Source organism: Ranitomeya imitator, chromosome 3 (assembly GCF_032444005.1).
Source record: "Ranitomeya imitator isolate aRanImi1 chromosome 3, aRanImi1.pri, whole genome shotgun sequence".
NCBI lineage: Eukaryota > Metazoa > Chordata > Amphibia > Anura > Dendrobatidae > Ranitomeya > Ranitomeya imitator.
In genome coordinates this window covers 666782190-666804422 of record NC_091284.1, presented here as the reverse complement: position 1 = coordinate 666804422, position 22233 = coordinate 666782190, and the positions used below count along the sequence as shown (strand labels likewise).

General features: G+C 43.8%; 1 protein-coding gene across 1 annotated transcript in view; it reads right to left on the bottom strand.

Annotated features, from left to right (window-relative positions):
* Positions 1-14060, bottom strand: part of NR4A1 (nuclear receptor subfamily 4 group A member 1) — an 88018-nt gene extending 73958 nt beyond the window's left edge. Inside the window, exon 1 of the mRNA XM_069758308.1 lies at positions 13821-14060. The gene's annotated coding sequence lies outside the window, so the exon portion shown is untranslated. The remainder of the gene's footprint in view (positions 1-13820) is intronic.
* Positions 14061-22233: the final 8173 nt, after the last annotated feature.

Genomic DNA, 22233 nt, shown 5'->3' with positions numbered 1-22233 from the left:
GTATGAGCGGTCACGTGGGGTCGCCGATTACAGTCATGAATATGCGGCTCCACCTCCCATAGGGGTGGAGCCACATATTCATTACTGTAAATGAGCGGCCTCACGTGACCGCTCATACAGTAGAAGGTGCGGCCAGGACAGGATGCTGCGAGGGAGCCGGGTGAGTATTTTAATCACAGCGGGAGCGGGGGCGGGGGGGCGCACAGGGGGTGGGGACCTGGATCTTGATTTTACACACAATTATTCATATCTTCTCTACAGCAAACGCTGCTGCAGGGAAGATATGAATGGCGGCTTCAGCACCAGTGGGGGGGACAGCGCTTAATGTAGGGCTGTCTCCTGCACGGCACATGGACTGCACACGGACAACATCCGTGTGCGGTACGTGTTTTACACGGACCCATTGACTTTAATGGGTCCGTGTAATCCGTGCGCTCCCACGAACACTGACATGTCTCCGTGTTTGGCACACGGAGATACGGTCCGCAAAAAATCAATGACATCTGCACAGATGCATTGATTTTAATGTGTCTACGTGTGTCAGTGTCTCCAGTACGTGAGGAAGCTGTCACCTCACGTACCGGAGCCACTGACGTGTGAAACCGACCTAAATCAGTGTTTCCACACTCTGGTCCTCGCAGCCCCCCACAGGTCATGCTTTCAGGATTTCTATAGTATTGCACAGGTGAAAGAAGTATTATCACGGCATCAGTTCTATCACCTGTGCAATACTAAGGAAAATCCCGAAAACAAGAGCTGTGGGGGGCCGTGAAGACTGGAGTTTGTAAATGGTTAACAGCAGTAATCAGAGCTGAACTCAGTGACAGATGTAGGCAATGTAACATAGCTACTGAGCCCCCTCCATAGACGGTGACCCTGGTGCTGACATAAATATATGTAATTTTGAGGTTAACGACACACAGTCATTATGTACAGTTAGACCTCTTTCACGCATCATATGTGAAAAACTGATTCTCTCTACTCCCTTCAGTGTGCAGGGTCCATTTTTGGTCTGTGCTTTAGTTTTTAAAATCTGTGTATCATCCGTTTTTCTCGGGTGAAAAATAAAAATTACAGAAGTCATAAAAAGCTTCTCCTATATCAACTACTGAGTGAAAAAATGGACAGCGCCTCTTAAAATGTTGCCAGTCTGATGATTTGGCTTAGCGCACAAGTGGAGCTTTTTTGCCCAAATGAATTCTCTAATTTTAGGACCTAAATAAACAGACTGTAGCTACTTGTGTAGGACTGTAAGGAGGGAGGACAATGCAGGAGTGCCGTTTCTGAGAACTCTGTGTTTTTGTTTTGCCTCTGTTGTTCCTCCTGGAAATATATGAATGAAATTGGAGTTGGTATTCAACTTAACTAACACCGTCGGTACTGATAGGATACATCCCTTTGGTATTTGGAAAGGTAAAAACCAGTTATCAATTTTTTCATGCATTTCCAGGAAGAGAAACAGAGGAGCGTCACAACACAAAATACAAAGAAAAGGTGCTACAGAATTGTAATTTAATGAGGAATATGTCAGAATGGATAATATTAGCCCACAAATACATATTCTGCTTGTCTACTATAGGAGAGCCGGAGGAGTACACTTTGCTGGTCATTATCTAATCAGTCGCTGTTGTTGAGTCTCCGCAGAGGCTTCTATCACTGTATCTGAAACACACTGTCTTACAAGCAGGGTCATTAGATCATCAAGTGACATAAGCTATGTGAAGTCAGACTGATATAATTATTAAATCTAGACATCTGTCTACAGCACAGGGGGATAGGGAATTTGCTTATTTAACACAGGGCTAAAAATGTGTAAAAAGGGCAGATCAGGACAACTAGACTTGTATGAATGTTGGTTAAATAGGAATAATCCATGGTAAGTATATATAGAAAATATTCCATACTTCAACCATAGACTTACATTGTTATCATGCAGTATTTATTTATTTTATTCACTTCAGTAATACCCCTACAGTGCTTTACAGACATCATCACTCTCACAATCTAACTTCCGTATCGATATAATACCGTAATAATACATTTTATTTATATGGCGCCAACATGTTCCGCAGCACTTTACAATTAATATGGGACTTGTACAGACAATAAAGACATCACAAAGTAACACCTAGTTCAATAGTTACAGGAGCAGTGAGCGTCCTGCTCCCCAGCTTAAAATCTATAAGGAAATAATGGGGACACAATCGGTAGAAAGTGCTTGTCATGTATGCTCCAGCCATCATTATAATAAATAGGGCATTTCACATAAAGCTGCATGTGCCGTCATCAGCCAGTATGTGTCTAAGTACAGTCACCAAGTCATATTGGGGGCATGGAGGATGTGGAGGCAGATGAGTAGAAAGGGGGGAACTTAGATTAGTGAAGTAAAGTTACAGGCCAATCTAAAAAGAAGTGTTTTTAAAGCACACCTAAAAATGTGAGTGCTACGTATTAGTCGGATCGTTCGGGACAGCGCATTCCAGAAAACTGGCACAGCATGATAGAAGTCTTGGAGACGGAGGTGCGAGGTTCACATTATGGAGGATGTTAGTCTTATATCAGTTGCAGAACAGAGGACACGGGAGGGGTGATAGACAAAGATGACCAAAGAAATGTATGGTGGTGCAGAACTGTCTAGAGCTTTGTGGGTGAGAAAGATAAGTTTGTATCGAATGGACAACCAGTGTAATGACTGGCACAAGGTGGAGGCATCGGTGAAGCGGCTGGACAGAAATACAACCAGTCTGCCACATTCAGAAGGGATTGAAGAGGATAAAGTTTGGTTAGAGTGAGACCGATCAGTAGAAAGTTGCAGATGAGAATGAATGAGTTACAGTAAGAGTTTTTACAGTTTCAAAGGTGAGAAAAGCTCAGATTCTGGACATGTTTTGAAGATGCAGATATCATGAGCGAGTGAGCAAATATCACCCAAGACAGCAAGTGTGCTGCTTGGGAGTTATGGATGAACCACCCAAAGCAATTGGAATAGCGGGTATAGGTAGGTTAGTAAAAGGACCAAACACGAGAAGCTCAGTTTTGGAGAGATTCATTGCGGTATGTTTTTAGAGGGTGGGAGGAAACTGGAGTACCTGGAGGAAAACCACGAAAACACGAGGAGAGCATACAACCTCCTTACATATACAGTCTTTGTTTGTTTTTTGCTGGACCCATTATATTGTAAGGAAAGGCCTTTTAATTCATATAATGTAAGTCCTCCCCCGTCCATAATATCAGAATTATAGGGGGGGGTCTCATGGCTTGACAGGCCCTAAATATGAAGAATATTGCTTTTAATGCTATGAAGGGGTTAATGTGGTTTTGTAAAAGTTAGCTCTGGCAGTGTGCCAGCTGGTTTTATCCAGTTTGTTTGGAGTTTGAATTAACGGCTTTTTATTGGCCGTTGGGTTTTTGGCGGGCTTTTTAGAAGGTTATAAAAAGCCCAGCAGTTTGAATTTTTACCTCAGTCGGAGCTGAAGAAACAGAAGATCTCACCCTCCCTCCCCTATTTTATGGTTGTTATCCTGTCGTGATCATTTGTTTTGCGAGGAAAATTGCCCTTATGGGTGGATTGGTTTATAAGGTGTTTTAAACTTCCGGTTAATTTAAGAGTTTAATTTTAAGGTCAAAATGTTTGTTATGAAATTTAAGTAACTCAAAAATAAATGACACGGCCATTAATTCCACCTTTTGTTTGTTGTGTCTATTTATTGTATGAATGGGCCTTGTGAAGCCATGTATGCTGGGACAGAGGTTTAGGCACATGATAAAATAAAAGGTTTGCCATTTATTTGGATTTTTCCGTTGCAACAAAATGTGAGTAAAAACCTAGGCCCTCATTCACATGGGTTAATTCAAAAAGATTAAATACAGATGTGAGGCTATGTGCACACGTAGAATGTAAGCCCCCCCCCGCTTAAGCCATAAAGCAGTATAGCGGGGGTCTCATGTCCTCATAGACCCTGCTCTGTCCATTTTATTGGGAACTATTTTATGCATTTTTATGATGTTATTGTAATGTCAGAATCTGTGGTAGATTCGTGACAATCTGGTTTCAACCAGTTTTTGAGCGGCAAGTTTGCTGAATTCTCATTGGTGGAGAGCATTTTTGGCGGTCTTTTTTCAAATATTTAACCTGACTGGCGGTTCTGAGCGCCTCAGTTGCTGACGCAAGATCAAAGAAGAGCCCACCCTCCCTCCCTCTATATCGTCATTCATCCTGTCGTGTGGTTTTAATTGTGGGGAAAAATCACCCATGTATGGGTGGATTTGGACATTTGGAAATTTGGAGAATTTGAATTTATTTTATGGAAGTTTATTTATTGGAAATATTTAAGGTATTTTATGTAACCCTGAATAAAACCGCACGGCCAATTTTATGCCACTGTGATATCTGTGTCCTGTGTATTTATTTGGGTATGGGTTTTATGGGGACATGATCCACTGCGGATTTTTCCTCAGCGGATTTGATAAATCTGCAGGGCAAAAACGCTGCATTTTTGCTGCAGATTTATTGCGGATTAACCACGGTTTTCTTGCAGATTTCACTGCGGTTTTACAACTGCGGTTTTCTATTGGAGCAGGTGTAAAACCGCTGCGGAATCCGCAGAAAGAAGTGACATGCTGTGGAATGTAATCCGCTGCGTTTCCGCGCTTTTTTTTCCGCAGCATGTGCACAGCGTTTTCTGTTTCCCATAGGTTTACATTGAACTGTAAACTCATGGGAAATGCTGCGGATCCGCAGCAAAATACGCATCATGTGCACATAGCCTGAATGTGGACACATAGCATAGACGTGCCTGATGTTTATTTATGTTCTTGCGGTGTCGCTTTGTGCTGTCTCCGTGTTTGGTTTTTTTCCATCTATTTTGACTTTTTTGAAACTGTAGATACTAATACAAGCTTTTGTAGGGAAAAAATATCAATACTGACAATAGGAATATGCCTTGTGTTTTATATATCCTTGAGAAAGGATATTACATCCAAAGAGTTTTCAATTTTTTTTTGTGCGATTTTCCCTTTTTTACTTTATTATTGGAAACCATTGGATTGCTGGTTGGGAAAGCTTTGCATGTCATCTAAGGTAACATTTGATGCTGTTCCAATTTCTCTCTCTATATAACTAAATATATATAAATAACCATATATATATGCACTGCTCCAAAAAGTAAAGGAAACACTTAACACATTGTAACGTGAAATCAATCACACTTCTATGAAATCAACTTGTCCAGTTATGAAACAACTCCAATTGTGACTCAATTTCTCCTGCTGTTGTGCAAATGGAACAGACAACAGGTAGAAATGATAGGCAATTAGCAAGACAACCCCCATAAAGGAGTGGTTCTGCAGGGAGTGACCATTTCTCTGTTGTTGTTTTTTTTTCACTTTTGCATTTTGTCATTCCTCTCACCCCAAGAGCTACAATAGCATGAGGCGGTGTCTACGGTACAACCCAGAGAAGTTGCTCAGGTAGTGCAGTTCATCCAGGAAGGCCCATCAATGTAAGCTGTGGCAAGAATGGTAGCTGTGTCTGTCAACACAGTGTCCAGAGCATGGAGCAGATACCAGGAGAATGGCCAATACACCTGGAGACATGGAGAGGGCCATAGAAGGGAAACAACCCAGCAGCAGGACCGCTACCTCCTCTTTTGTGCAAGGAGGAACAGGAGGAGCAGTGCCAGAACCCTGCAAAATGACTTCCATCAGACCACTAACATCCATGTGTCTGCTCAAATTGTATTCTAATTGTCAGAAACGAACTCCATAAGGGTGGTATGAGGACACGACGTCCAGAAATTGGTGTTGTGCTTACAGCCAAACACTGTGCAGGCCGATTGGCTGCACAGCCCTCCATGTGCCAGCCAGAGGTACCCTGACTGCACTTAGGTACCAGGATGAGATCCTCAGACCTATTGTGAGATCATATGCAGGTGCAGTGGGCCCTGGGTTCCTTCTGATACATGACAATGCTAGGCCTCATGTGGGCGCGCGCTAGCGATGCATCCGACATAGGACTTAATGGCGGCATTAACGGACTGCGTTACACCGTGTTATGCCGCGGTGTAACGTAGTCTGTCTAACGGACGCCACAGACGCAGTGTGAGCCCAGCCTTACATCTGATCACACAAAAAAAACCTATTTTCTAAACACCCTTCACCTGCAATCCAACTTTACCACAAACCAGCATGAACGTGTGGCCTAAATTTCAGTTATGAGGGTGGAATAAGCTATTGGTAGACATATCTGGTAACAGCTTATCTTATAGCATAAATATAGGTATTGGCCTGCACTCTATATTGGGTCGGGGTGCTGGTGCGACAGACCATAAGGTCTAATATCAATATAATGTACAATCCACCGCACTCCCTATGTGGAATATCTTTGAGCAGAAATGTAATCTTTTTGAAATTTGCTAATTTATTCAAATAAAGAAATCAATAACATCGGATCAAAACACAAGGCAATTGTTACAAATTGTGTATGCGACTCAGAATGGTGACGTTTCGACCCTCCCGGGTCTTAATTTAGGGTCGCACTAGATCCAGGTTTTAGTAGGAAATAATAGAAAGGACGTTGTCCCTGTGGTGTCACAGATGCGCCTCCATTATTCCTTATTAAGGCTATATCCATAAACGATTTACCCCGTGGACCGTATCCACCATCAGATTATCAGCCTGACGCTGTCGTGCCGCTGTTATTTTTCTTTAAGGTTGCACCTAAAGACGAATCTCTCACTAGGCTACACTCATTAAAAAGCAATACCTGCCCCTGGACACCACAGGGACAACGTCCTTTCTATTATTTGCTACTAAAACCTGGATTTAGTGCGACCCTAGATTAAGACCCGGGAGGGTCGAAACGTCACCATTCTGAGTCGCATACACAATTTGTAACAATTGCCTTGTGTTTTGATCCGATGTTATTGATTTCTTTATTTGAATAAATTAGCAAATTTCAAAAAGATTACATTTCTGCTCAAAGATATTCCACATAGGGAGTGCGGTGGATTGTACATTATATCTTATAGCATAAATCAAGCATGTTTAATTGATTCAGAAGACCCCCTTTAGCTCATTTGCCTTTCATTAATGACACACTTCGAGATGTTGCCACGGCCTAGTGACTAGGCCTTAGGCGATGTGGTTCCAGTGGAGGACCAGACTGGACATCGGATCGGGGCAATGCAAATCTTTTGCTGAACTCTAGTAATCTTTGGGAATATAGTTTCAAGATTGAAATACGCCAATTTAAAATCTATTCCAAAATGTATTAAGAGGAGCACAACAATTAACAAGTAAAGCAGATTTAGACGTTTGAAAATAAAATCTATTCCTCCGATGAGCTGGTGCAGATTTGGGTCAGACTCTGCGACATTTTCTTCTGTAAAGTTTAATAAATCTGTTTAAAAGATGTACAGCACTCGCCCTTTTCAACATGGTGCAAAAATAAAAATTTTTAGCAACTTTTCATGCAAATTGTGACTCTGGGACTTTGTTTACTGGAAAAAAAATGGCTTAATTTGCTTGATAAATACGATCATGTGTTTTATTGGTCATATTGAAGAATTACAGCAAGGGCAACAATTTGACCAAAATATGTGATTATACCCCAGCAATCCAAATTAACACGCGTAACACGATAAATGGAAAATAGGAGAAAGGGTGTGTAATATTGGTTCCTGTTATAGGATAAAAGCAAACTTTCAATGCCTAAAAGAGTTATTTTGTGCACCTCAGCTGACGGCGGCCATTTTGAGAACACAGGGAGCTGTGTAGTCTCTGAGGAAGGCTGTAATACCTATTAGTGATGAGCGAATGTGCTCAGATAAGGTGTTATCCGAGCATGATCGTGTGCTAACTGGATGTTTTTGGTGTGCTCAAAACATGTTCGAGTTCCTGCAGCTGCATGTCTCGCGGTTGTTCGACATCCACAACACATGCAGCCATTACTTGTCTGTTAGGTAATCCCTGCATGTGTTGCAGATGTTGAACAACTGTGACACATGCAGCCGCAGGGACTAGGACATATTATTCTGGCACACCGAAGTCACTCGGTCACCACCTGAGCATGCTCAGATAACACTTTATCTGAGCATGTTCTCACATCATTAATAGCTATATATTAGTAAGTGTACAAAATCACATCCCAAAAACATTGGTTACACATATGGCTCACAGAAATTCTACTTATATCTACAGCTGTACATACTGCCTGGCTACTAGAAGCAAAATCCAAGTGGTCCCTATAGCGTCTAACAGCTTATTTTCCAAGTGGGCTATAATTCTTTTCAGGAAATCAGAGGGGTCAATGGCTGCACTGGTTCTTTGCCTTACATGATCTGTAATGACCACACCAGTCTACAGAATAGTAAGACACTGCGGCATACGTAACCAGATATGTAAGGCTATGTTCACATTTCCGGCAAAAGGAATCTACGGTATATGCAAAACAGACCTATTGTGTTAATAATGCAAAAAGAGAGCCCAGCCCCTCACTCATTATTATGGGGTCCATTTGGGTTCTGTTTTGTGTCAGTTTTTAGAATGGAAGAAGAATCGCAGCATGAAGAACCACATTCTTCCATTGGCTGACATAAAACGGACTGCAGGGTCTCGCAGCTTCTCTGTGCATTAGTTATGCAGCGGATCTGTCATGCGCATGAATTTCATGCGTCTGTTCTGTCATACAGAAAACATGTGTTTTCTATGTTTTTATGTATTATACAGGTCCTTCTCAAAAAATTAGCATATAGTGTTAAATTTCATTATTTACCATAATGTAATGATTACAATTAAACTTTCATATATTATAGATTCATTATCCACCAACTGAAATTTGTCAGGTCTTTTATTGTTTTAATACTGATGATTTTGGCATACAACTCCTGATAACCCAAAAAACCTGTCTCAATAAATTAGCATATCAAGAAAAGGTTCTCTAAACGACCTATTACCCTAATCTTCTGAATCAACTAATTAACTCTAAACACATGCAAAAGATACCTGAGGCTTTTATAAACTCCCTGCCTGGTTCATTACTCAAAACCCCCATCATGGGTAAGACTAGTGACCTGACAGATGTCAAGAAGGCCATCATTGACACCCTCAAGCAAGAGGGTAAGACCCAGAAAGAAATTTCTCAACAAATAGGCTGTTCCCAGAGTGCTGTATCAAGGCACCTCAATGGTAAGTTTGTTGGAAGGAAACAATGTGGCAGAAAACGCTGTACAACGAGAAGAGGAGACCGGACCCTGAGGAAGATTGTGGAGAAGGACCGATTCCAGACCTTGGGGAACCTGAGGAAGCAGTGGACTGAGTCTGGTGTGGAAACATCCAGAGCCACCGTGCACAGGCGTGTGCAGGAAATGGGCTACAGGTGCCGCATTCCCCAGGTAAAGCCACTTTTGAACCATAAACAGCGGCAGAGGCGCCTGACCTGGGCTACAGAGAAGCAGCACTGGACTGTTGCTAAGTGGTCCCAAGTACTTTTTTCTGATGAAAGCAAATTTTGCATGTCATTCGGAAATCAAGGTGCCAGAGTCTGGAGGAAGACTGGGGAGAAGGAAATGCCAAAATGCCTGAAGTCCAGTGTCAAGTACCCACAGTCAGTGATGGTGTGGGGTGCCATGTCAGCTACTGGTGTTGGTCCACTGTGTTTCATCAAGGGCAGGGTCAATGCAGCTAGCTATCAGGAGATTTTGGAGCACTTCATGCTTCCATCGGCTGAAATGCTTTATGGAGATGAAGATTTCATTTTTCAGCACGACCTGGCACCTGCTCACAGTGCCAAAACCACTGGTAAATGGTTTACTGACCATGGTATTACTGTGCTCAATTGGCCTGCCAACTCTCCTGACCTGAACCCCATAGAGAATCTGTGGGATATTGTGAAGAGAAAGTTGAGAGACGCAAGACCCAACACTCTGGATGAGCTTAAGGCCGCTATTGAAGCATCCTGGGCCTCCATAACATCTCAGCAGTGTCACAGGCTGATTGCCTCCATGCCACGCCGCATTGAAGCAGTCATTTCTGCCAAAGGATTCCCGACCAAGTATTGAGTGCATAACTGAACATTATTATTTGATGGATTTTTTGTTTGTTATTAAAAAACACTTTTATTTGATTGGATGGGTGAAATATGCTAATTTATTGAGACAGGTTTTTTGGGTTATCAGGAGTTGTATGCCAAAATCATCAGTATTAAAACAATAAAAGACGTGACAAATTTCAGTTGGTGGATAATGAATCTATAATATATGAAAGTTTAATTGTAATCATTACATTACGGTAAATAATGAAATTTAACACTATATGCTAATTTTTTGAGAAGGACCTGTATATCATAGATTGTAAGCTTGTGAGCAGCGCCATCACTCCTCTTGCAATCTGTTACTTATTTGATTTTTGTTATTCTGCAATGTCTTTTATTGTCTCTACAAGTCGCCGCTAAAATGTAAAGTTGGCGCTATAAAAATAAAAAATTATTATTATATGTGCAAGCAGAAATATGAATGCACCCTTACCATGGATCTTATAATAAAAAATATCAGTTTAAAATATACCATTGGCTTTATACCATCATATTATTTATGTGTTTTGCAACATTTTTAATAGGAACCTGTCAGCAAAGATGTGGTCATTACTACTGCCAGGACCCTGCAGGACTCACTGACGTCCCACTCTGTACAGCCAGCAATGATTTCACATGCCAGGTGGAAGGACAATGAGGGCTCGTACACCAGACCGATCTTCTAGTATGAGTGCTACCCATGGTTGCCACTGATAGAACGTATACCTATGATAGTCTATAGACATCCAATTTTGATCCAAGTGTTGGCGTGCAAGTCTATGTCCAAGAAAAAAAAATAACATACAAGTCCAGTCTGATTTTCACGGACTGACAGAATGGAGTAGGTGAAGAATATTTTTTTTTTCTCTCCATGTCCGAGAAAACTGATGCCAGTCTGATCAAACTCTGATCAGATTGTTTTTCTCGGATGTAGAGACATCGGTCGTGTGAATCTACCCTAAGGCAAAGTTAACAAGGAGGGGATCAATGAGAGCGTAGCAAGGCCCTTTCATAATTTTTCCTTAAGGGGAACATCTAGGGAACAGTGAACGTTTTGCTCTGACATGTTTCATGTACTTTGGAAAGCCGGCTGGGAACTATGAGTTTCAGATGACGATTCCAATGCAGATCCATGGCGGCCTCTCCTCGCCCCGGTCCCCTTGACTGACAGAACTTGCCCTATGAGTGTACATAGAGAGGCCTGTCAGTCATGGGGATTGAGGCCAGGAGAAGCTGCCGGGGACCGGACTTCCGACTTTTCAAATGCTGCAGCGTTTCAGAGTACAAGACATACAGTACAGACCAAAAGTTTGGACACAACTTCCCATTTAAAGATTTTTCTGTATTTTCATGACTGTGAAAATTGAACATTCACACGGAAGGAATCAAAAGTATGAATTAACACATGTGGAATTATATACTTAACAAAAAAGTGTGAAACAACTGAAAATATGTCTTATATTCTAGGTTCTTCAAAGTAGCCACCTTTTGCTTTGATGACTGCTTTGCACACTTTTGGCATTCTCTTGATGAGCTTCAAGAGGTAGTCACCGGGAATGGTCTTCCAACAATCTTGAAGGAGTTCCCAGAGATGCTTAGCACTTGATGGCCCTTTTGCCTTCACTATGCGGTCCAGCTCACCCCAAACCATCACGATTGGGTTCAGGTCTGGTGACTGTGGAGGTCAGGTCAACTGGCGTAGCACCCCATCACTCTCCTTCTTGGTCAAATAGCCCTTACACAGCCTGGAGGTGTGTTTGGGGTCATTGTCCTGTTGAAAAATAAATGATGGTCCAACTAAATACAAACCAGATGGAATAGCATGCCGCTGCCAGATGCTGTGGTAGCCATGCTGGTTCAGTATGCCTTCAATTTTTAATAAATCCCCAACAGTGTCTCCAGCAAAACAACCCCACACCATGACACCTCCTCCTCCATGCTTCACGGTGGGAACCAGGCATGTAGAGTCCATCCGTTCACCTTTTCTGCGTCGCACAAAGACACGGTGGTTGGAACCAAAGATCTCAAATTTGGACTCATCAGACCAAAGCACAGATTTCCACTGGTCTAATGTCCATTCCTTGTGTTCTTTAGCCCAAACAAGTCTCTTCTGCTTGTTGCCTGTCCTTAGTAGTGGTTTCCTAGCAGCTATTTTACCATGAAGGCCTGCTGCACAAAGTCTCCTCTTAACAGTTGTTGTAGAGATGTGTCTGCTGCTAGAACTCTGTGTGGCATTGACCTGGTCTCTAATCTGAGCTGCTGTTAACCTGCGATTTCTGAGGCTGGTGACTCTGATAAACTTATCCTCAGAAGCAGAGGTGACTCTTGGTCTTCCTTTCCTGGGGCAGTCCTCATGTGAGCCAGTTTTTTTGTAGCGCTTGATGGTTTTTGCCACTGCACTTGGGGACACTTTCAAAGTTTTCCCAATTTTTCTGACTGACTGACCTTCATTTCTTAAAGTAATGATGGCCACTCGTTTTTTCTTTACTTAGCTGCTTTTTTTCTGACCATAATACAAATTCTAACAGTCTATTCAGTAGGACTATCAGCTGTCTATCTACCAGACTTCTGCACAACAGAACTGATGGTCCCAACCCCATTTATAAGGCAAGAAATCCCACTTATTAAACCTGACAGGGCACACCTGTGAATTGAAAACCATTCCCGGTGACTACCTCTTGAAGCTCATCAAGAGAATGCCAAGAGTCAGAAAGCAGTCATCAAAGCAAAAGGTGGCTACTTTGAAGAACCTAGAATATAAGACATAATTTCAGTTGTTTCACACTTTTTTGTTAAGTATATAATTCCACATGTGTTAATTCATAGTTTTGATGCCTTCAGTGTGTATGTACAATTTTCATAGTCATGAAAATAGAGAAAAATCTTTAAATGGGAAGATGTGTCCAAACGTTTGGTCTGTACTGTATGGCTATAAGATCACAGACAGCGTCCAATTCGGTAAAGCCCACAGCCCCCTAGTGTGGCCTAAAGTGGTGTTCCAGTGTAAGCAAGTTATGTACCCACTATGTGATAACTGGTACATCAGTGGGAGTCACCGATCTCTAATCCCCTGGAGAGAAAGGCCGTAGCCAGGAGTAGAATGGGACGGCAAGTCGTACATGAGACCTGTTAGTCCATTATTAGTCTATGGCACCTAGGACAGTGGAGTGTGTGCGCCCTGGCCACTATGTTCATCCCGTCCTGGCCGCAGTCGGGGAAGAACAGGCGTCACAAGTCCCCGGTTCTGACATTCGTCAGGGGTCCGGTGTACGGGTATTGACTTGCTCAGACCAGAATACCCCTTTAATAACCTTAACATTGCGGAGCGGCTCCACAAACTAAGTACAACAGTGGCCTTCCACAATAGAGGCCGCCCAGAGGATACATGTGTGGTGCGTATAGTGGCCAGACACTACGGTAAGTCAGGTACCTAGCAGATAAGCCACGGCTGCTGCTCTAACGCCATTCTCCACCATTTCCGCCCACCTTGGTGCCCACGGGCTGAGATCTCCATGTGACTCTCAAGTCTCCTGCCCCACCAATGCCAGGAGGGAACAGACATGGAGAATTCCTTTAAGACTCATGTGTTTTTGGACCCTACTAGGTAACACCAGGAGAGACTGTCAAAAAGTTTCTTACACTGCAAAACCAGAAACAACAGACACAGAATGACATGGAGAAGAATAGTCCCGGGCATGAGGAGCCATGCGGGCATGAGGAGCCATGCGGGCACAGAAGCCTCTGTACTTACACTCGCTGTGTCTGTTCTCAGGTTTCAGGGGTCGGGCACGTCCACCTGCTGCTGGGGGAGAGGAGCGGGGATCCCTGGGTGACTGACTGCCCTCTCCCCCTCCCTGAGCCTCCCCTGTGCTGCTGGGCGAGCTCCTGCTCGGCTGCAGCCGGCTGCCCATTGCCCAGGCGGGGAGACCGGCACGGAAATATGATGCCCCTTTGTTTGCGCACAGCACACAGCCTCGCCCGCATTCTCTCTGCCAGGTTCTTCCTTCTCCTGACCGGGGGAGGAGGGCCGGTGACGTCAGCGCCGCGCTCCATTGACGTCAGTGGAATCCCTGTATCTGCATCAATGAGCTAAATATAGCCGAGCAGAAGAAAGGACCGAAATAACTCTCATGCCTTTTGTGTCACAAGCTCCAGCAGTTCTTCCACAGACAACAATGGGGGCAGCTTGTATTTATAGGCTCATCCTGCACAAGGGGAGCTAATTCCAGACACTAACTGCATGCCAAGTCCTTATCTTCTGAAATAGACGACTCAAGACGTCAGCTCACATAACACAGAGTCTTCTGCGGGTCGCCTCCACTCCTGGCGCTTACAGATATGGCTCCTGCTGGACCAGAAAGGGTTAAGAGGAGCCTATGACAAATGCTGCGTATCAACAGAACCAGGGGCGTAACTATTGTGGGGGTACCCGGGCCCTGGAGCCTGTGGTAGAAGGGTGGGAAGTAGGAGATCTCTTTGGCCCTCAGGAGAAGAATATTAAGCACTACCAGGCTCGGACTGACCCACAGGAGAACAGGAGAATCCTCCGGCGGGCCCCCGTGTCAGAGTGGGCCACCACCAGGGGTGTAACTTCAATAGGTGCAGAGTGTTCTGTTTGATGAATCCTGTCATAAATCACACTCTGTGAGTATCTCCAGGCTCTTTATTCACATCATGTCTCAACCTCCATTACATGAATTTCGAGTACAACAACATCCAACAAGTTCCAAACAAAGAATATAGAACACACAATAAAGTAGTGAGACCCCTAGAGGCCACATGAACATATAACATATTGCTACATCCTTTCTCGTTTAACTAGAGGAACAATTAAAGATACTAAACTAATGTATACTATGACAAAGTTAGAAATTAACCTAGTACGTCCAGTTAGATATAATCTTTGAGGTGCGCCGGCTTTTTGCTAATTCTGCCAGCTCTGGTAATATAAGATGTGTCACTTTCTACATCTGGTACATCTGGTAGTTCTTCTGATATTGTCTGTCTCTGGCCAGAGTCCTCACCCTGATGGTCAGCTGTCAATGTTGGTGCCTGACTTGTACTTGCTGCCTCGTTGTCTTGGGTGTCTGGATACTGTTCAAAAGGCCATGAATCATCTCTTTCTTGCGTTTTCCTCAAATATCTTCGATTCCTCCTTAGTCTTCTTCCGTCGTCTGTTAGAATTTCGTAAGACCGAGGTCCCAGTTTCTGGACAACCTTTGCCTTTTGCCAGTGTTTGTCAAATATGGTGCTTGGCTGCAGCCGAATGTTGTCATTTCTCTGGAGCTCAGGCAGATCCTTTGCAGATTTATTGTAATAGAAAGCTTGCCTAGCTTGATTCTTCTGTAATTTAGCTTCGATATTTCCCAGCAGCTTTGGCTCTAACAGATGACACGCAGTTGGTACAAGTGTCTTTGTATGCCTACTCATGAGCCTCTGTGCCGGACTGCTGTCTAGGCCTTGGGTGGGTGTGTTTCTATGATCCAGTATAGACAGATATACATCAGCACCCGCCTGGTTTGCCTTCTGCATGAGTCTTTTGGCCGTTTTTACTGCTGACTCTGCTTTCCCATTACTCTGAGGATATCTTGGAGAAGACGTCTGGTGTTCAAATTCCCATTTCTTACTGAAAGTTTTGAATTCTTCCGACGTAAACTGTGCCGCATTGTCAGAGAAAACGATATCTGGAATGCCGTACCTGGCAAAATGGGCCTTGAGTTTTTTAATCACTGTTCTCGCCCTTGTGTCCTGCACCAAATCAACCTCCCAGAAGTTAGAGAAATAGTCCACTGTAATCAGGTATTCTTTGTCATTCCATGTGAACAAGTCTGTTCCTATTTTTGACCAAGGCCTATGTGGAATTTCATGAGGTTGCAATGTCTCCTTTGGTTGCTTATCATTGCAGGATGCACATATTTCACATTGTGCTATGTAATTTTTTATGTGGTCATTCATTCCTGGCCAATAAACTGATTCTCGTGCACGACGTAGGCATCCTTCCATGCCTAAGTGAGAAGAGTGCAATGTCTTCAATATGCCTCTTCTGAGAACTTCAGGTATAACAGCCCTGTCTCCTTTAAAGATGATTCCTTGCTGCACTGACAATTCATCTCTTATGTGGAAGAATGGTGAGACTTCCCTCGGAGCATGCTGCTTGTATTTTGGCCAGCCCTGCAAGATGACAGTCTTTAAACTCTGGAGACTTTTATCCTTCTCTGTAAAAGTCTGGATTTGCTTGACCTTTTCTTTTGACACTGCAAGGTAGTTACACATATTGATGGTTTCAATGTCTTCCTCCTCATCATTTGTGATAGGAAGGTAAGCTCTGCTTAGCGAATCTGCAATCAGTAAGTCTCTTCCTGGACAGTACCCGATGTCAACATCATATTTCTGAAGTCGCAACAGCATGCGCTGTAGTCTCTTTGGGGCATTTAGTAATGGTTTCTTTGTAATGCTCTCCAATGGTTTGTGATCCGACTGCACTGTTACCCGTCGACCGTAGGTGTACTGGTGAAACTTCTCCATCCCAAATACCACAGCCAGTAGTTCCTTCTCAATCTGCGCATATCCCTGCTCTGTTGTTGTAAGGGCTCTGCTTGCAAATGTAATTGGCTGTTTGTTCTGCATTAATGTGGCTCCAAGGCCTTTTTCCGAAGCATCACATTGTACCACCACTTCTCGATCTGGATCGAAATACTTTAGGGTTGCTGTATCTGCAATGGCATTCTTTACTGCTCGGAAAGCAGTCTCCTGGCTTTCTGTCCATTCCCAGCACACATATTTGTGGGTTAGCTGTCTCAGTGGCTCACACATGTCTGACAGATGTCTGCAAAATTTTGAGAGATAATTCACCATGCCCAAAAATCGTTGTACTCCAGAAACATCAGTAGGGGTAGGCAAATCTTGTATTGCTCTCACCTTTTCAGGATCCACTTTGACCCCAGTTGAAGTCAGTCGATGACCAATATAGGCCACTTCTGTCATTTTCAATTTGAATTTGTCCAAATTCAGCTTTATGTTTTTTTCTCTGCATCTGTCCAAAAATTGTATCATCTTCTGATCGTGATCCTTGATTGCAGATTCCATATTTTCACCTTCTCCCACTACTAGGATATCATCCGCTATTGTCTTCACTCCAGTAAGTCCTTCCAAAGCCTGCATCAATTTCTGCTGGAATATCTCTGGAGCAGGTTTTAGTCCCATGGGCATTTTCAGCCATTTAAAGCGTCCAAATGGTGAAGAAAATGTTGTCAATAAACTTGAATCTTCAGTCAGGGCCACATGCCAGAATCCATTTTTTACATCACATACAGAAAATATTTTAGCCTTTGATAAATCTGGTAGAACATCATCTAATGTTGGCATTGGGTAATGATTTCGTTTCAGCGCCTCATTGAGTGGCTTAGGATCAATACATATTCTTAACTTGCCCGATGGTTTCTGCACTATGACCAAACTGCTGATCCAATCTGTGCTCTTATGGACTGGTGCTATCATGCCTCTTCTCTGTAGATCTTGCAGTTCTACTTTCAGTGGTTGCATTAACGCTACAGGCACTCTTCTTGTAGGTAATCTGGTGGGCTGCACTGTGTTGTCAATTTCTAGCCTATATTTACCTTCAAAGCATCCATCACCTTCAAATACATCAGCATGCTCTGCTTTTATTTTCTGCATGTCCAAGTTGTGCTCTGCATTTAGTTTTGGATTTTTTATATCCTGGGCAACTTCAACAGACATAATGTTCTGAGACTGTACTTTTATTAAGTCCATTGCCTGAACTGCTTTTACTCCCAGTAATGGTACATGGTTACCACCCCGTAACACAGTAAATTCAACTCTATAACTCTTTCTGTTACATGGGTTTCGTATTTTTAGCTTACATGTCCCCATTGGTTTCAGAACACTTTTGTTGTACATCACCAGTACCTTGTCAGTTGGCTCAATAGAAACCTGTTTGTTTAGCAGATCAAATGAAATTACATTGCAGCTTGCTCCACAATCCAGCTGAAATCTAATGGGCTTCTCATCCAACAAGAATGTTGCATAAAGCTGCTTGGCATCCTTCACTACTGACTGCCCGACTACATTGACTTTCTCTGTTGTAGACTGCATTTGTAGCCATGTAATGTCCTCTGCACTGTCAGTGTCTGGTGTCACAGTGCGGAGCTGTCTGTACTGTTTGCCTCTTCCTTGCCTGCAGACAGCAGAGGAATGATTCTTCTTGCCACATGACCTGCAGGTTTCCCCATATGCTAGACACTTGGTTTTGTCTCTCTCATGTCTTTTCCCACAATACTTGCAGTGGACAGTGTTTATAAGGTAGTCTGGTCCTGTCTTTCCTTTCATAGATACTGCATGTACCTTGTCATCATCATTCTCACTGGTGCCTGCTATCATCTTCAGGCTGTGCTTTGTGAGCTCAGCAGCCCTGCAGATTTGCATACATTTCTCTAAAGTCATGCCTTCCTCTCTCAGTAATCTTTCTTTGAGATGACTGTCCTTTATGCCACACACCATTCTGTCCTTGATTAGACTGTCCCTGATCTCTCCAAAGCCACATGTTTCTGCAAGTCTCCTCAGCTCTGTCAGATATCTGTCCACATTTTCACCATCCTCCTGATGTCTTGTGAAAAACATATCTTTCCACTGTCTCATTCTTCTTTGGGTCACAGTGTTTATCAAATGCCTGCACAATGTCTGCTAGGAGGAGGTTGTCTGTGTCTGGGAGCAAGGTGTGGGCTAATTCTCTGCCATTTTCCCCAATTAGGTAATAAAACAGCTTTACTTTCCGTTTGTCATCAGTGGGGCCCACAGTCAGATCCACATACAGTATAAACTCTTCCTTCCAATGTCTCCAAGTCTGGGACAGATTACATGAAGTGACATCCAGTCTCTGAGGGGGCTTCAGACCAGTCTCCATTTTTCTGTACTGTCAGGGAATCTGTACTTACAGTTGCAGTGATCTGTGCAGTTCCAGCCTCATATAAGCTCTAAGAATTTGCAGGTTCTGTGCCCGGCTGCCACCATGTTCTGTTTGATGAATCCTGTCATAAATCACACTCTGTGAGTATCTCCAGGCTCTTTATTCACATCATGTCTCAACCTCCATTACATGAATTCCGAGTACAACAACATCCAACAAGTTCCAAACAAAGAATATAGAACACACAATAAAGTAGTGAGACCCCTAGAGGCCACATGAACATATAACATATTGCTACACAGAGGTTGCAATCACACCCCGGCCCTGGAGCCTAACGCCATGTGGCTTATAGACAAAGATCAATACTAATAAAAACTAGCAATAATTGGGGGCCCAGTTGGAGCTTTTTGCTTTGGGACCCCTGAGCTTCAAGTTACGCCAGTGACCACCATCCTCTTATATGAGCAGTACTTGGCAATAAATACTTGAATTACTATGTACAGACAATGCCGGCACCTTATTCATTTAGCTATCTACCCGGATCATTGTTATATAAATTTGTGATTGAGACTAATATCATATTTGCATGTAGCTGAAAAGTGGGGCCCTGGAATTGGTTACAGGTGGGCCCTTGGCAACCCAGTCCGACACTGAACACCACTCCAGCATTTTTTTTTTATTTTACCCCTGGATTGGTGCAACTAATCTAAGTTCCCTGCGCTTGGTCTTATACCAGCCGCCATCTTTTTCTGTTATTGGTTCCTCTCCGGTTGGTCTCTAGCAGTTTGTGACCCGCCAGATCGCTCCAGTGTTTTCTGGGCAATCCAGAATCACAACTCAATGTATGTCAGAGCCAGAACAAGGTTCTCATAGACTTACATCGTGTGACCGTTACCTTTGACCTATGGTCGGGTCAGAAGTTGTGTCACAGGATGGCAGCACAGGACCGGAATGGCGTCAGGAACATCTGAAGACAGTGGCTGGTAAGTACAATTCTGGTGTCAGGGAACTTACATTAGTGACCACTCCAGTGCTGAAATAAAAAAATAAAAAGCTTTACAGACACATGATAGTTTGGGGCCCTGTTAGAGATTTCACATTGGGGCCCATGAGCATCAAAGTACGCCACTTCTCAGAACTGGACACTTTAATTGACCCACATGGTACACACAGGGGTGGATTAAGGGTAGCCAGGGCCCCGGGCTGTTCAGACACTGTGGGCCCCCCGGTCATGTGATGAGGTCATGTGATGGGGTCATGTGATGGGGTCATGTGACGGGGTCATCATATACCTGAACCAGATTATTCCAGAAAAATAGTTGCTGTGTGAAACTATAACCTGTCAAACATCCATTGATCTAGTCAATTTACCCTTCAGTTCAGTATATAGTATACAGTGTATAGTGTCAGTGTATAGGTAACACTGACTCACCAGTGATGTCGCTAGGTGAAGTGCTTCATCTTTCATCCAGCACAGACCGCCATCACTTCATCCAGCCAGGACTCATCTCTGCAGGAAATAACACAGTTATCACGAGCTCCGCTTGCAGAACACATTACTTAATTTTTCCCAACTTCTACATTACACCACATGAAGAAAAAGAGGCGACATAGTGTCACTCTACATAGTAACAGAACCGCCCCCCCCCCCCCCATTTAAAACAGTGTCCTCAAAAAATAAAATAAATACATCACTGCAGTAATAATATCCCTTAATTAGCCCCTATGGTAATAATAATATCCCCCATCCTGGCCCGTGTATCTCATTCCTGGCTCCAGCCATATGTTCGCCCATCCTGCCCTCATGAGTATCCATCCTGCCCCAAATGATCTCTCGATCCTGCCCCATATGAACTCCCCATCCTGCCCCATCAGTCTCCATCATATCCATCCTGCCCCATGATCCTGCACGATCTGTCCCCAATCATGCCCCGTATCTACATTCTGCCCATGTCTCCAGCATCTCTGCCCCCAGTGTCCAGCATCTGTGCCCCCAATGTCCAGCATCTCTGCCCCCAATGTCCAGCATCTCTGCCCCCAATGCCCAGCATCTCTGCCCCCAATGTGTCCAGAATCCATCCCCCAATGTGTCCGGCATCCTGCCCCCAGTGTCCAGCATCTCTGCCCCGGGCCCCCCGGATTGCCGTTCGCAATAAAAAAATAAAAAAAACGAGTTCTCCTCACCTGTCCGTGCTCCAGCAGGGAAGCTCCCTCCAGCAGCGCGCACTCGCCGGCGACTGACAATGACATCAGACGCTGGCGACGTGCGCGCTGCTGCTGATGTCAGCTGCCGTCCTCCGATTGGCTGGCGGCTGTTAACTATTGACTTGCGTCAATAGCATGCTGCAGCGCTGGAAGGGGCCCAGTGAGGAGATGAGACGGGGCCCGATGCGGGCCCCCTCTGCCCACCAGGTCCATACGCCCGGTCAATGGCGGCGGTCAATCTGAGCGGTTGCCCAGGGCCCCCCACACCACTGGGCCCTGGGCTACTGCCCAGATTGACCTCATTATAATCCGCCGCTGGGTACACGTGACTGTAGTTATAATGTACAGTTCCCTGTAAATTATAGTCACTCATTAATTCTGTGACCATATAATAGCACAAGGCTACAGGTGATGGAACTACAGGGTGATTTCTAATATTCCTAATAATGTGTAGTAAAAGGTTCAGGATTCCTTATACTATAGGAGGAGAGTATTTTAAATACTAATTGAATAACAGAATCATGAGAGCAGGGCTGGAATACCATCAGTGCCAACTGAGCAGTCGCACAGTGGCCCAAGTGGTAAGGGGGCTAATTTCTATCCCTAAATCAGCAAAAGCTTTTATCATTTCATCTAAAATGGTGGATTATTATTATTTATTTTTAGAGGACGATTGATCCATGCTGCTGTACATGAGAAAGGGTTACTGTCACAATCCAATTTTGGATGCGTGGCAGCTCTGGTTCCTCTATAAATTAAATGTAGTTTTTTTCCTTTCAGGCCAGGGGGTTAATATCAGTTTCCCTCACTATAACTGCAAAGTTGCTAGGTCAGCTGATGTGGGTGGTAACCACTCCCACCATCCTTTAAATGGTCACCTGATGCATCAGCTGACTGTTGGTGATAGAGTTTCTCTATGGAGACCAGCAGTGCAGTTGCAGCTCCTTCTGCGGTGTGGAGCTTGGCAGCGGAGCCTGGAAGCTAAGTGTTGTATTTATACCTTTTCTATCTTATGTTTGTCACTGCCCTCTGTGTG